Raw genomic sequence first — 13,337 nt, 5'->3', positions numbered from 1 at the left:
CTTTTATGAAATTCAGAATGGGCCATCTGCCGTCTTACTTGTATCTTTCCCCATGGGAGCGTACAAGTATGTCACGTCTATGCTAACTCTGTGGTTAAGCCCCTGAAACCTTGATTCATCAGATTTGTATTTGCAATGGCAATTTTGAGGATGGAAAAACCATTCTCCGACCCATCTGGAATCAGAAAGGCTTACGTAGGTGCAATCCCCTGAGCCTGCTTTATTGTGACTGACATGCAACTTGGCTATAGCCTTACTAAGTATCTGCTAAAACTAGACGAAGGGGTCTTGCGTATTTCTGGGGTCTAGGAAATATAACACTATACATCTACAGTACGGCCTCTATGTTATTCCAGGTACATCATCTAACACCTGCTATAAGGTGAGGAGAAACAGACTGCAGCTGATCATTAAAAGGGGGCAAAAAGAAGCCTACCCTAGAAACTTCCGTAATTGTTTTATATACTAGTGTAGAGTTAAAGAGGCCATTTCCCCAATCCATATTTACAAAGTGGCACAATGCATGCATTGCAGCACTTTATATCCCCGTGCGCCAAATTATGCCTGTGCCAGGAATAATGTATGCAGGGGGGGCGTTCCCACACAGGGAGGCCCGAAAAAATGATGCAGTGAAATGTACAAAATTTCACAGCGCTATTTTTTCCATTATTTTTAATGCCTGCCTTAGGCAAAAATTAGGCAAGCATTAAAGTGACGCTGCCATCTTCAATGGGCCCCCCTTTACCTAGCATGATTAGCACCATAATGTTTGGCACTAATCCTGCAAAGATCCAAAAAAGTGTCAACATTTTTTATGCTATTGTCCTAACGTGTGCATTGGTGCGCTGTATTGCCAATACGGCGCACACATGGTGATGTTAGGGGGCACAGAGCGACGCAAGAATAGTGGTGCATCAAGACTGAGGCACCACTTTCTTGTAAATATACCCCTTAGGGCCTCATTTATAGGGCCCAGCGGCACACTGCGCCAGCGGAGCCTAATTTTATTTGACAATCTGGAGGCGCAGTGTGCCGGCCCACATTTACAAGGCCTCGGAAAGCCATCTTGTGTGTCTTTTCATGGCCTTGTAAATATGGACCCACAATCACAACAGGAAAACACCTCTTGTGATTGTGTTTGTGCAGGAAGGTGTTCCTTCCTGCACAAAAACAATCATCCTACAAAGCTGGCGCTAGGCAGAAATGTGTGCCCTAGCGCAGGGGGAGGGCACAGAAATACACTATGGGCCATATGTACAAAAGCTTTTTCCCATAGACACAGAATGGGTAAAATCCTTTGGTACATCTGGCCCTATATCTTGTAGATGCGCCACATTTCTACGTACTTGAATGAACTTGAGGCCGAAGCGGAATCAGGGGTCTCTCCAGTTTTGGTTAGTTCTAGCATTGCAATACAGTATTTTCTTCTATACAATATTGTTTTAAAACATGGTATTAATATGGTTCTAAGACTTTTAAAATTGAGAAACTGAACAACGATGGTTTATGGCGCGCTCGCTTTAGCTGCTAAGTACTGACTGACTTGTATCCAGCCCCAAAGACTAGCTTCGCTGCTGACCAAGATTCACGATATCGCTTAATAGTGTTTTATGACTCAATAGCCTTCTGTGCACGCTTGAGCTGCTGGAGTGCTAGACGCCTTTTAATTTTAATTGTGAAGGTTTTAAGTAACCCATCAATGAATGATTCTTCCTGCACCAACCTCTCACAGTTCTTCATCCACCACACTGCTAAGCACTGCGTCGATAACCGCACCTCTGTGGTCCTCACGCACAACACGGACACAACAGAGACCACACGCTCGCAACCACACACCTTACACAGGGTAGCGAGCTATGCATGGGGGTAAGCGCCTCAGCGCCCCACATAGGGTTAGTAAGCGCTATATAAATGCTGCGATGCATTTTATTGTTAATAAAAACAGTGATAATGGTTGGATCTCTGGTCTGGAAACACCAGACCAGAGTACACAAATCAAACATCGACTCATACTTGGCTTGAGCTGAAGTTTTCCTGGTTTATCATCCGCCTAGAAGAGGTGATCGCTCTCTTCCCTGATGGAAGCCTCGCTTACCCCCGGCCACGGCAGCTCTTTGTGCAGTTCCTGCCTCCAGCAGTCTGTGTCTGCACGGTGCAGCCAGTGACACGCTCCGGATGCACAGAATGCGTCAGTGTCCTGTGATGCTGCGGCCTCGAGGGTCAAAAATGCAGTTTCGCAATTTTCATTTCCAGCTGTAGTGCATGAAATTGCTTAATTATTCAGCCTCGCCTATTGAGTCCACAAAGTCGGATAACTTCTTTTTCAAGCGTTGCAGTTAAAGGTCCCCAGTAAGCACCGGCCGCTCACGCTGTGTCTGTCGTGTCAGTTAGTGGCGCCTTGTAATTGGAAGAGGCACAAAACTTTTGGAGCAAGAATGGGCAACCCAGTGTCAAGTGCAAGGGTGCGTCACACGGGGGGGGGGCATTCTAAGGGCACAAGGAGGTCAGAGTTCAATTCTGAGCGCACCCCTCTAATTTAGGAGGGCTCGAGTACGCGCCATTAAGTTGGGGAAAGAGCTGCTTAAATAAAATGTCGCACATTGAAAATTAATGCAGATAACATTCCAGTGTGTCATTTTGAGCCTGTCTGGCTTAGGGTGACCACCCATCCGTAAATGTCACGGACTGTCCGTAATTTCGCCCTGCCGTCCGTTGTCCGTGATGAAAGGCTTAACGGACATCCGTAATTTTAGCCTTTCTCCAAAAGGACGACCGAGGGCATGGTGAAATTATGGGCAGATCAGTTTCCCCAGCTGGACTGAAAGGCAGGGAGTCTCCTGTGCTCCAAGGGAGGGAGGGGCAGACAGATAAGAACCAGGCTTCTTGCCAGGGGGTCTCCTTCCCTAAAGAAATGCAAATGTGCACAACTGCTAAATCTGCAAATGCAAAGGGGCTTGAAAACCTGCATTGAGTTTAATCAAAGGAGTCACTTTAAGCTTCTGATGACAAAGATATTTTCTTTCGGAGAGATACTATAAGGATGTTCCAAGGTGAGCTGTGAGGTGTGTGGTTTTATTGGACTGTTATAAAAAAAAAAATGTTAGAACTAGGTATAAACTGTATATTATTCAAATCTGTATTTTAGAAGGACTTTTTTTTATTTAACTGAAATGTATTGGTGCATTTTGTGGCAGCCTGTATTATGAAGTGTGTAATGGATGTTTGAAATAAGAACTTCCACATTCACAGTTCTTTCGAGGACCTCAGTACCTCATAGTACTAACAGACATTGGCAAAGCCAATAGGTCTAATCTACTCAAGAGTTAATTGGCTTTGCCAATGTGTTTTATCCATGTTACATATACCAGAATGGCTGCTGTTCATGGCTAAAAGTTAGTGGCATAGTGGTGTGAAGTGTAGTAGAGTGCCATAGGAACAGTGGCGCAGAGCCCAGTGGTGCAGAGTACAGTGCATGGGGTACAGTGCAGTTGTTTAGAGTGCAATGGCATAGAATGCAGTGGTTTAGAGTGCAGTGGCATGGAGTGGCGTGAGGCAAAGTAGAGTGGCATAGAGTGCAGTGGAATAAAGTGGCATACAATAGAGTGGCAGAGAGTGCAATAATGCAGAGTGGTGCAGTGTCAGAGTGCAGAGTAGACTCACGTGGCATAGAGTGCAGTGGCGTAGAGTGGTGAAGAGTGGAGTATTGTAGAGTGGTGCAGTACAGAGTAATGTATAGTGCCTAGAGCGCAGTGGCATAGAGTGCAGTGAGGCACAGTGCAGTGGCATAGAGTGAAGTGGCTTATAATGCAGTAGAGTGGCGTAGAGTGCAGTAATGCATAGTGCAGTGGCATAGTAGTACAGAGTAGAGTGGTGTAGAGTGTAGTGTTGCAGAGTAGAGTGTCAGTTCAGTGGTGTAGAGTGGTACAAAGAACTGTGGCTTAGAGTACAGTGGTGCAGAGTAAAGGGCAGTGGCATACAGTGCAGTTGTTAAGGGTGCACTGGCATAGAGTACAGTGGCATATAGTGGCCTGGGGCACAGTAGAGTGGCATAGGGTGCAGTGGAATACAGTGTATTGGTGCAGAATGTAGTAGAACAGAGTAGAGTGGTGTAGACTATATTGGCGGCCAGTGTAGTGTTGCAGAGTATAGTGTCAGCGTGCAGTGGGGTAGAAGCAATTGAAATATAGTGCAGTGGTCAGAGTTGCGTAAAGTGCAGTGGCATAGAATAGATTGTTTCAGAGTAGAGTGCAGTTGCATAGAGTGGAGAGGTGCAGGGGAGAGTGCAGTGGCATAGAATGCAGTGGCACAGAGTGCAGTGGCGTAAAGTAGATTATTTCACAGTAGAGTGAAGTGGCTTGGAGTGGAGAGGTGCAGTGTAGAGTAGAGTTGCGTACAGTGGCATAGAGTGTGATGGCATAGAGTAAAGTGGTGTAGACTGCTGTGGCATAGAGTGCAGAGGTGCAGAGTAGATTAGAGTGACATACGGATGTAGAGTGCAGGGGCATAGAGTTGAGTGTTACAGAGTAACGTGCACTAGCATAGAGTGTGTCAGCTTAGAGTGCAGTGGCGTACAGTGCAGTGTTGCAGAGTGGCATAGAGTGGAGTTGTACAGACTAGATTGGTGTTGCCTAGACTGGAGCGGTATAGCGTGCAGAGGAGCAGAGCGCAGTGGAGCAGAGCAGCGTAAAGTGCATTGGCATAGAGTAGAGTGGTACAGAGTAGAGTAGAGAGGCACAGCGTGGAGTAGCATCGAGTGCAGTGGCATGGAGTGGAGTTGTGCGGATTAGATTGGTGTTGCCTAGACTGGAGTGGTATAGCATGCAGAGGAGCAGAGCGCAGTGGAGTAGAGCAGCGTAAAGTGCATTGGCATAGAGTAGAGTGGTACAGAGTAGAGTAGAGAGGCACAGCGTGGAGTAGCATCGAGTGCAGTGGCATGGAGTAGAGTTGTGCGGATTAGATTGGTGTTGCCTAGACAAGAGTGGAATAACGTGCAGAGGAACAAAGCGCAGTGGTGTAGAGAGGCGTAAAGTGCATTGGCATAGAGTAGAGTGGTACAGAGTAGAGTAGAGAGGCATAGTGTAAAGCAGCATAGAGTGCTCTGACCCTGGTTCTCAGGCAGTTCGCTCCCCTCACCGCCTCACAGCCTCCAGCGTGACCGCTCTCGCTCCTGTGCCCTGTGCTCCTGTGCCCTGACTGCCTTTTCCCGCCTCCAGTGACCTAGCGCCAGCGCCCTCTTCGTTGTGCCCGAGTGCCTGTGTCCGCTCTTTCTTCTGTACCCCGAGTGCCTGTGCCCCTGGTATTGTTCCACTGTATTGTATTGTTTTTACCTTGTTTGCCCTTACCGTGTTCTTCTCTCTTCCAGCCTCGTCGCGTCACCCCATCGCTGCCCGTTCGTTTCCCGCCGCTACACTCCGGTAGCTCCGCCCCCTTGCTCCCCATTGGCCGCCCCGCTCCCACCTCCCAGCTGCTCCTCCCTCCCTCTTCCCCTCATATGGAGGCCGCGCAGCGGCCGCGCCGCTGGCGCGCCGCTGGCGCGCCAAAGGCAAGCCCGTCTGCGCCCGTCCGCGCCTGGACCGCGCCCAGCGCCAGACCCCCTGGCCCCCACCGCTGCGAGCCTACACGCCGGACCTACGAAGCCGCCACCCTCATCGAACTCAACACCGGCCGGATCCCCGGGTGCTGCCGTGCCGCCCCAAGACGCACCCACGGACCCTTCACCTGCCAATCCTGCAAGTTCTCCTGCATCCAGACCCGCACCGCGCCCGCCAAACCAAGCACCAACAGCAACCACCTGAAGTGCATCCTGCTTAACACCCGCTCCATCCACAGACGCGCCGTGGAACTCTGGAACCTGCTCGTCACCACATCTCCAGACGTCGCCTTCCTCACAGAAACCTGGATGAACGCCTCCTCAGCGCCCGACATCGCCATCGCCATCCCGGACGGATACAAGATCACCCGGAGGGACCGCATCAACCAGACAGGAGGAGGCATCGCCATTGTCCACAAGAACACCATCCGCATCACGACCAACTCCGACGACACCCTCACAGCTGCCGAACATCTCCACTTCCAGATTCACACCGACCCCAAGACCACACTCAGAGGCACCCTCATCTATAGACCCCCAGGACCCCGCACACAATTCAGCGAAGACATCGCAGACTTCATCAGCCCTCACGCCCTCTCCTCCGCCGACTACATCCTCCTAGGGGACCTCAACTTCCACCTGGAGAACAACAACGACAACAACACCACCACCCTGCTGGACAACCTCGCCAACCTCGGACTCAAGCAACTGGTGAACACCCCCACCCACTACGCCGGACACACGCTTGACCCAGTCTTCTCCTCCAGCAAGTACATCTCCTTCAGCCACTCCACCGGACTCCACTGGACAGACCACAGCTGCGTCCACTTCAGCTTCAGAAAAACCACGACTCACCACCACCCACAACAGGCTCCATGCAGGAGCTGGAACAAGATCACCGCCGACCAGCTCTCCACATCACTGAGCCAGAACCCTCCCGCCAGCTCAGCGGACCCCAACCAAGCAGCCAACAACCTTACACAGTGGATCACCAACTGCGCTGACAACCTCGCACCTCTGAAAACCCATCCCATCAGGCCCAACAGCAAGAAAGCCTCCTGGTTCAACAACGACCTCAAGAACTCCAAGAAGAACTGCCGCACCCTCGAGAGAGCCTGGCGAAAAAACCCGACTACAGACAACATGACCGCCCTCAAGTACGCGTCCCGTAAACACCACCAGCTGATCCAAACCACCAAGAAGACAGCATTCAAAGAACGACTAGACAACAACGCACACAACAGCAAGGAACTCTTCAGCATCGTCAAAGAGCTCTCCAACCCCAGCGCCGGAAACAACAACATCACCCCCTCACAAGACCTCTGCGACTCACTCGCCTCGTTCTTTCACCGCAAGATCGCCGACATACACAACAGCTTCGGCGCACAGACCACGCACCCAACCACCAAACAGACGCCCCCCAACACCACCCTCCGCGCCTGGACCCCGGTCAGCACCGAAGACACCATCCATACGATGAACACTATCCATTCCGGATCACCAACCGACCCATGCCCCCACCACGTCTTCAACAAGGCCGACTCCGTCATCGCACCCCATCTCCGGGACATCATCAATTGCTCCTTCAACACCGCCACCTACCCGGAGAGCTGGAAGCATGCCGAACTCAGCGCCCTCCTGAAGAAACCATCAGCAGACCCCACCGACCTCAAGAACTACCGCCCCATCTCGCTCCTCCCGTTTCCTGCCAAAGTCATCGAGAAGACCGTCAACAGACAGCTGGCCGCCTTCCTCGAGACTAATGGATCCCTCGACCACTCACAGTCCGGCTTCCGAGCCAACCACAGCACCGAGACCGCCCTCATCGCAGCCACTGACGACATCCGAGCCCTGCTCGACAATGGGGAAACAGCGGCCCTCACCCTCCTGGACCTCTCCGCAGCGTTCGACACGGTCTGCCACCGCACCCTAGTGCAGCGCCTCAGCAACATCGGAATTCAAGAGAAGGCTCTAGAGTGGATCATCTCGTTCCTCACTGGAAGAACCCAGAGAGTCCGCCTCCCCCCGTTCAGATCCGAGGCCACCGAAGTCATCTGCGGCATACCACAAGGATCTTCACTCAGCCCCACCCTCTTCAACGTCTACATGAGCCCCCTCGCAGCCATCGCACGCCATCACAACCTCAACATCATCTCCTACGCCGACGACACCCAGCTGATCCTCTCCCTCACCAACGACCCAGCCACCGCCAGAACCAACCTGCACGAAGGGATGAAAGACGTAGCCGAGTGGATGATGAACAGCCGCCTGAAACTAAACTCAGACAAGACGGAAGTCCTCATCCTTGGATCATCACCATCTGCCTGGGACGACTCCTGGTGGCCCCCTGCCCTGGGCAGCGCACCCAAACCAACGGACCACGCACGCAACCTGGGCTTCATCCTGGACTCCTCCCTCTCGATGACCAGACAAGTCAACGCCGTCTCTTCATCATGCTTCAACATCTTACGCATGCTCTGAAAGATCTTCCGATGGATCCCCACCGAAACCAGGAAGACGGTCACCCAGGCACTCGTCACCAGCCGACTGGACTACGGTAACACCCTCTACACCGGAACCACGGTCAAACTACAGAAAAGACTCCAACGCATCCAGAACGCCTCCGCACGCCTCATCCTTGACATCCCCCGACACAGCCACATCTCCGGACACCTGAGAGACTTGCACTGGCTCCCCGTCAGCAAGAGAATCACGTTCCGCCTCCTCACCCACGCACACAAGGCCCTCCACGACCTGGGCCCCAGGTACCTCAACAACCGCCTGACCTTCTACACTCCCACCCGCCAGCTACGATCGACCAGCCACGCCCTCGCCGCCGTGCCATGCATTAGAAAAGCCACCATGGGAGGAAGATCCTTCTCCTACCTGGCAGCCAAGACTTGGAACTCCCTCCCCATCCACCTCCGTCTGACCCACGACCACCTCTCCTTCAGGAAGCAACTCAAGACCTGGCTGTTTGAGCAGTAGCGGTCCCCCCTCCCCCCCAGCACCTTGAGACCCTCCGGGTGAGTAGCGCGCTATACAAATTTTTTGATTGATTTTGATTGATTGGCATAGCGTGGAGTGGTTCAGAATGGAGAAGAGTGCTGTGCAGTGGCATGGAGTGGTGTAAAGTTGAGTGATGCAGAGTAGGGTGCAGTGGTGTGGAGTGGTGCAGAGCAGAGTGGAGTATGCATGGTGTGGTAACACACTGCCATTAGAGACAACACATTTTTTATTTACATGACCATTACATTTGCATAGACATACAGTTTTTCAAATCAAACTATACTGTGCACAGAAGATGATGTGTGGAAATTGCATCACCTGATGCAATGATTTGTTTTAATTATATAAAGGTATTTGTTTCCAGCACAGTTCAGAATTAACAAAAATGTGCTTCATTGTACTCCTTATTCTGACGTTTATTTAAATGTTGTCATGTGATATAAAAAAACTCTTTCCTAAGCCCAGCATCCAGCAAGGTGGAAAGGGAGCACTTAGAAGGATACTGTTGTAGGAAGGTAGCCTCTTTCTAGTCTTGTTATCCCCACTTTTGGCCTGTTTGTGAGTATATGTCAGGGTGTTTTTACTGTCTCACTGGCATCCTGCCAGCAAGGGCCGAGTGCTCATAGTGAAAATCCTATGTTGTCAGTTTGTCTGATATGTGTCACTGGGATCCTGCTAGCCAGGACCCCAGTGCTCTTACGTTTGAGGCCTATATGTGTTCCCTGTGTGGTGCCTAACTGTATCACTGAGGCTCTGCTAACCAGCACCTCAGTGTTTATGCTCTCTCTGCTTTTAAAATTGTCACTGCAGGCTAGTGACACATTTTAACAATTCTGATTGGCACACTGGAACACCCTTATAATTCCCTAGTATATGGTACCTAGGTACCCAGGGTATTGGGGTTCCAGGAGATCCCTATGGGCTGCAGCATTTCTTTTGCCACCCATAGGGAGGTCAGACAATTTTTACACAGGACTGCCACTGCAGCCTGAGTGAAATAACATCCACGTTATTTCACAGCCATTTTACACTGCACTTAAGTAACTTATTAGTCACCTATATGTCTAACCTTCACTTAGTGAAGGTTAGGTGCAAAGTTACTTAGTGTGAGGGCACCCTGGCACTAGCCAAGGTGCCCCCACATTGTTCAGGGCAATTTCCCCGGACTTTGTGAGTGCGGGGACACCATTACACGCTTGCAATACATATAGGTCAATACCTATATGTAGTGTCACCATGGTAACTCCAAACATGGCCATGTAACATGTCTGGGATCATGGAATTGTCACCCCAATACCATTCTGGTATTGGGGGGACAATTCCATGCATCCCCGGGTCTCCAGCTTAGAGCCCGGGTGCTGCCAAAGTAACTTTCCAGGGTTTTCACAGCAGCTACCACTGCTGCCAACCCTCAGACAGGTTTCTGCCCCACTGGGGCCTGGGCAGCCCAGTCCTAGGAAGGCGGAACAAAGGATTTCCTATGAGAGAGGGTGTTACACCATCTCCCTTTTGAAATAGGTGTGAAGGGCCTTGGAGGAGTAGCCTCTCCTGGCCTCTGGAAATGCTTTGAAGGGCACAAATGGTGCCCTCCTTGCATAAGCCAGTCTACACTGGTTCAGGGATCCCCCCAGCCCTGCTCTGGCGCGAAATTGGAAAAAGGAAAGGGGAGTGACCACTCCCCTGACCAACACCTCCCAGGGGAGGTGCCCAGAGCTCCTCCAGTGTGCCTCAGACCCCTATCCATCTTGGATTGAGAGGTGTGTGGGCACAATGGACATCTCTGAGTGGCCAGTGCCAGCAGGTGACGTCAGAGACCCCTCCTGATAGGTGCTTACCTTTCTCTGTAGCCAATCCTCCTCTGTGGGCTATTTAGGGTCTCTCCTGTGGGTATCTCACCAGACAACGAATGCAAGAGCTCAGCAGAGTTCCTCTGCACTTCCCTCTTCGACTTCTGCCAAGGATCGACCGCTGACTGCTCCAGGACGCCTGCAAAACTGCAACAAAGTAGCAAGAAGACTACCAGCAACATTGTAGCACCTCATCCTGCTGGCTTTCTCAGCTGTTTCCTGGTGGTGCATGCTCTGAGGGCTGTCTGCCTTCACCCTGCACTGGAAGCCAAGAAGAAATCTCCCGTGGGTCAACGGAATCTTCCCCCTGCCAACGCAGACACCAAACTTCTGCATCACCGGTCCTCTGGGTCCCCTCTCATCCTGATGAGCAAGGTCCCTGGAACACAAGAGCTGGGTCCCAGTGTCTTCGACAATCCAATGGCCCTTCTGTAAAAATTTGGTGGAGGTAAGTCCTTACCTCCCCACGCCAGACAGTAATCCTTTGTACTGCGTGAACTGCAGCTGCTAGGGCTTCTGTGCACTCTTGCAAGATTTCCTTCGTGCACAGCCTAGCCCAGGTCCCCAGCACTCTGCCCTTCATTGCCCAACTCGCTGAGTTAGACTCCGACTTCGTGGGACCCTCTTGTTGTTCTGAGTCGACCATCGTCCTCAGATACTCTAAGTGCCTGTTCAGGTGCTTCTGTGGGTGCTGCCTGCTTCTGCATGGGCTATCTGTGTTGCTGAGCACCCCCTCTGTCTCCTCCTCCAAGGGGCGACCTCCTGGTCCTTCCTGGGCCCTGGCAGCACCCAAACTCTTCAACCACAACTCCTGCAGCTATCAAGGCTTGTTTGCAGTCTTTCTGCGTGGAAACAACTCTGCGTCCTCCAGCACGCCATGCGACATCTTCTGACCAAAGGAGAAGTTCCTGGCACCTTCAGTTGTTGCAGAATCTTTGGTTTCTTCCACCAGGAGGCAGCCCTTTTGCACCTTCATCCAGGGTTTAGTGGGCTCCTGCCCCCCTGGACACTTGCGTGACTCTTGGACTTGGTCCCCTTCCTTTGCAGGTCCTCAGGTCCAGGAATCCATCTTCAGTGCTTTGCAGCCGGTTGTGATCTTTGCACAATCCCCTATCTCGACTTTACTGTCTTTCTGGGGTAGTAGGGTAACTTTACTCCTACTTTTTAGGGTCTTGGGGTGAGGTATCTTGGACACCCTTAGTGTTTTCTTACACTCCCAGCGACCCTCTACACACTACACCAGTCCTGGTGTCCATTCGTGATTCGCATTCCACTTTTGGAGTATATGGTTTGTGTTGCCCCTAGGCCTATTTTTCCCTATTGCATTCTAATGTGTTCTACAGTGTTTGCACTACTTTTCCAAGTGTTTTACCTACCTGATTTTGGTCTGTGTATATATTTTGTGTATTTTACTTACCTCCTAAGGGAGTATATTCTCGGAGATATTTTTGGCATATTGTCACTAAAATAAAGTACCTTTATTTTTAGTAACTCTGAGTATTGTGTTTCGCGTGGTATAGTAGGAGCTTTGCATGTCTCCTAGTTCAGCCTAAGATGCTCTGCTATAGCTACCTCTATCAGCCTAAGCTGCTAGAACACTACTAATCTACTAATAAGGGACTGGACTTGGCACAAGGTGTAAGTACCCTCAGGTACCCACGATAAGCCAGTGCAGCCTCCTACATTGTCGGGCCGCTGTGGAAGTCATGTTGGTTGGGTTCCCTAATCTAACAACATGGATGCCTTATCTCCCTATGTGTGCTTAGTCAGAGCAGTTAAGTGGACCAGTATCTGAACTCCTCAAAATGTTATGAACATAAAAGATGCGATTGGTCTGATCTTCCCCCCTCCTGAAAGCACTATGTAATAATATAGTACACAGTTGTATGTGTTTATCTTATGCATAAATAAACAAGTTAAAAAAAAAATGTACTGACAACATAGTGAAGCATGGCCTCTATTGGGTGTGTCTGTACAACTGACCTTTGTTGTTGAATTGTTGTCCTGAATTTTGACCCTTTGTCCCATATATTTGTCCTGAATGTTGACCCTTTGTCCTGAATTTTTACAGTCCTGTCCTGAATTTGCCTCAGTGCCAGGTGTTCACCCTAGTCTGGCTTCGCCCAAAACCAGGAATTAGAATTGTGATCTGCGAGCCCCGGATGCACGTGTTTGGGACTCAGTTCTGACCGGGGCGTGGTTTGGTCAGAGACATTGGGGGAGGGAGGGAGCATCAGGTTTTCCAGCAACCACCCTGGCATTTAATGTTAAAATACTTTATACAGCAAGGAGGGCTTAACGGGCAGTGGAAAGTGAGGTGAATGCAGATTGGTACAGTTACTAACTTACAGAAAACACAAACATTTTGTAAAAATAACGAACATTTATGAAGGCTTTCAAAAAAGAGAGAGAGAGGTTTTTTGTTTTTTTAAAAATCTCTGGTGAAATCCGACAGACACCTCACCGTACCCGATTGAAACCACTTGTACCCAGCTATTCATCAAAAAATATATTTCTTAGGGGAAGTAAAACTCCAAAGAACTGCCCTGAAGCTACGCCCCTGATCTCTGATGACAGTCCAGTGTGACTGGTTTTACTTGTCAACCACACTCAAAGACCTCTCTGAGATTCCTTCTTCCCATCTGCTCTCTGACATTACATACTATGCCATCAACTTTCCAACACATGTTGATTCCTAGCTGTCAATAAATCAATCAATCAATCAGACCTTTATAGAGCCTAGCAAATCACATGTGAGGGTCTTGAGGCACTGGAGCTGTTTGCTGCTGCGTGGAGGTTTGATCATTCAAACATCCAGGTCATTAATTCTCTTCTGAATTGCTGGAGCGACGGTGTGGTCCTGAGGTGCAGGGGGAAGTTGTTCCAAGCCT

At 50.4% G+C, this 13,337-nt stretch overlaps 1 protein-coding gene across 3 annotated transcripts in view; it reads right to left on the bottom strand.

Annotated features, from left to right (window-relative positions):
- The window catches only part of LOC138283723 (astacin-like metalloendopeptidase), a 167,276-nt gene extending 165,110 nt beyond the window's left edge, over window positions 1-2,166 (bottom strand). For 2 of the 3 annotated variants that reach the window (XM_069221766.1, XM_069221768.1), the window contains exon 1: window positions 2,014-2,157. The gene's annotated coding sequence lies outside the window, so the exon portion shown is untranslated. Of the gene's footprint in view, window positions 1-2,013 lie in introns of all 3 variants that reach the window. The other variant, XM_069221767.1, reaches the window with a different exon arrangement.
- Between the last annotated feature and the right edge of the window lie 11,171 nt (window positions 2,167-13,337).

The sequence above is a fragment of the Pleurodeles waltl genome, chromosome 3_1 (assembly GCF_031143425.1).
Source record: "Pleurodeles waltl isolate 20211129_DDA chromosome 3_1, aPleWal1.hap1.20221129, whole genome shotgun sequence".
Classification (NCBI taxonomy): Eukaryota; Metazoa; Chordata; class Amphibia; order Caudata; family Salamandridae; genus Pleurodeles; species Pleurodeles waltl.
Note: the sequence above shows the minus strand (reverse complement) of the source record. Positions and strands in the feature narration are given on the sequence as shown.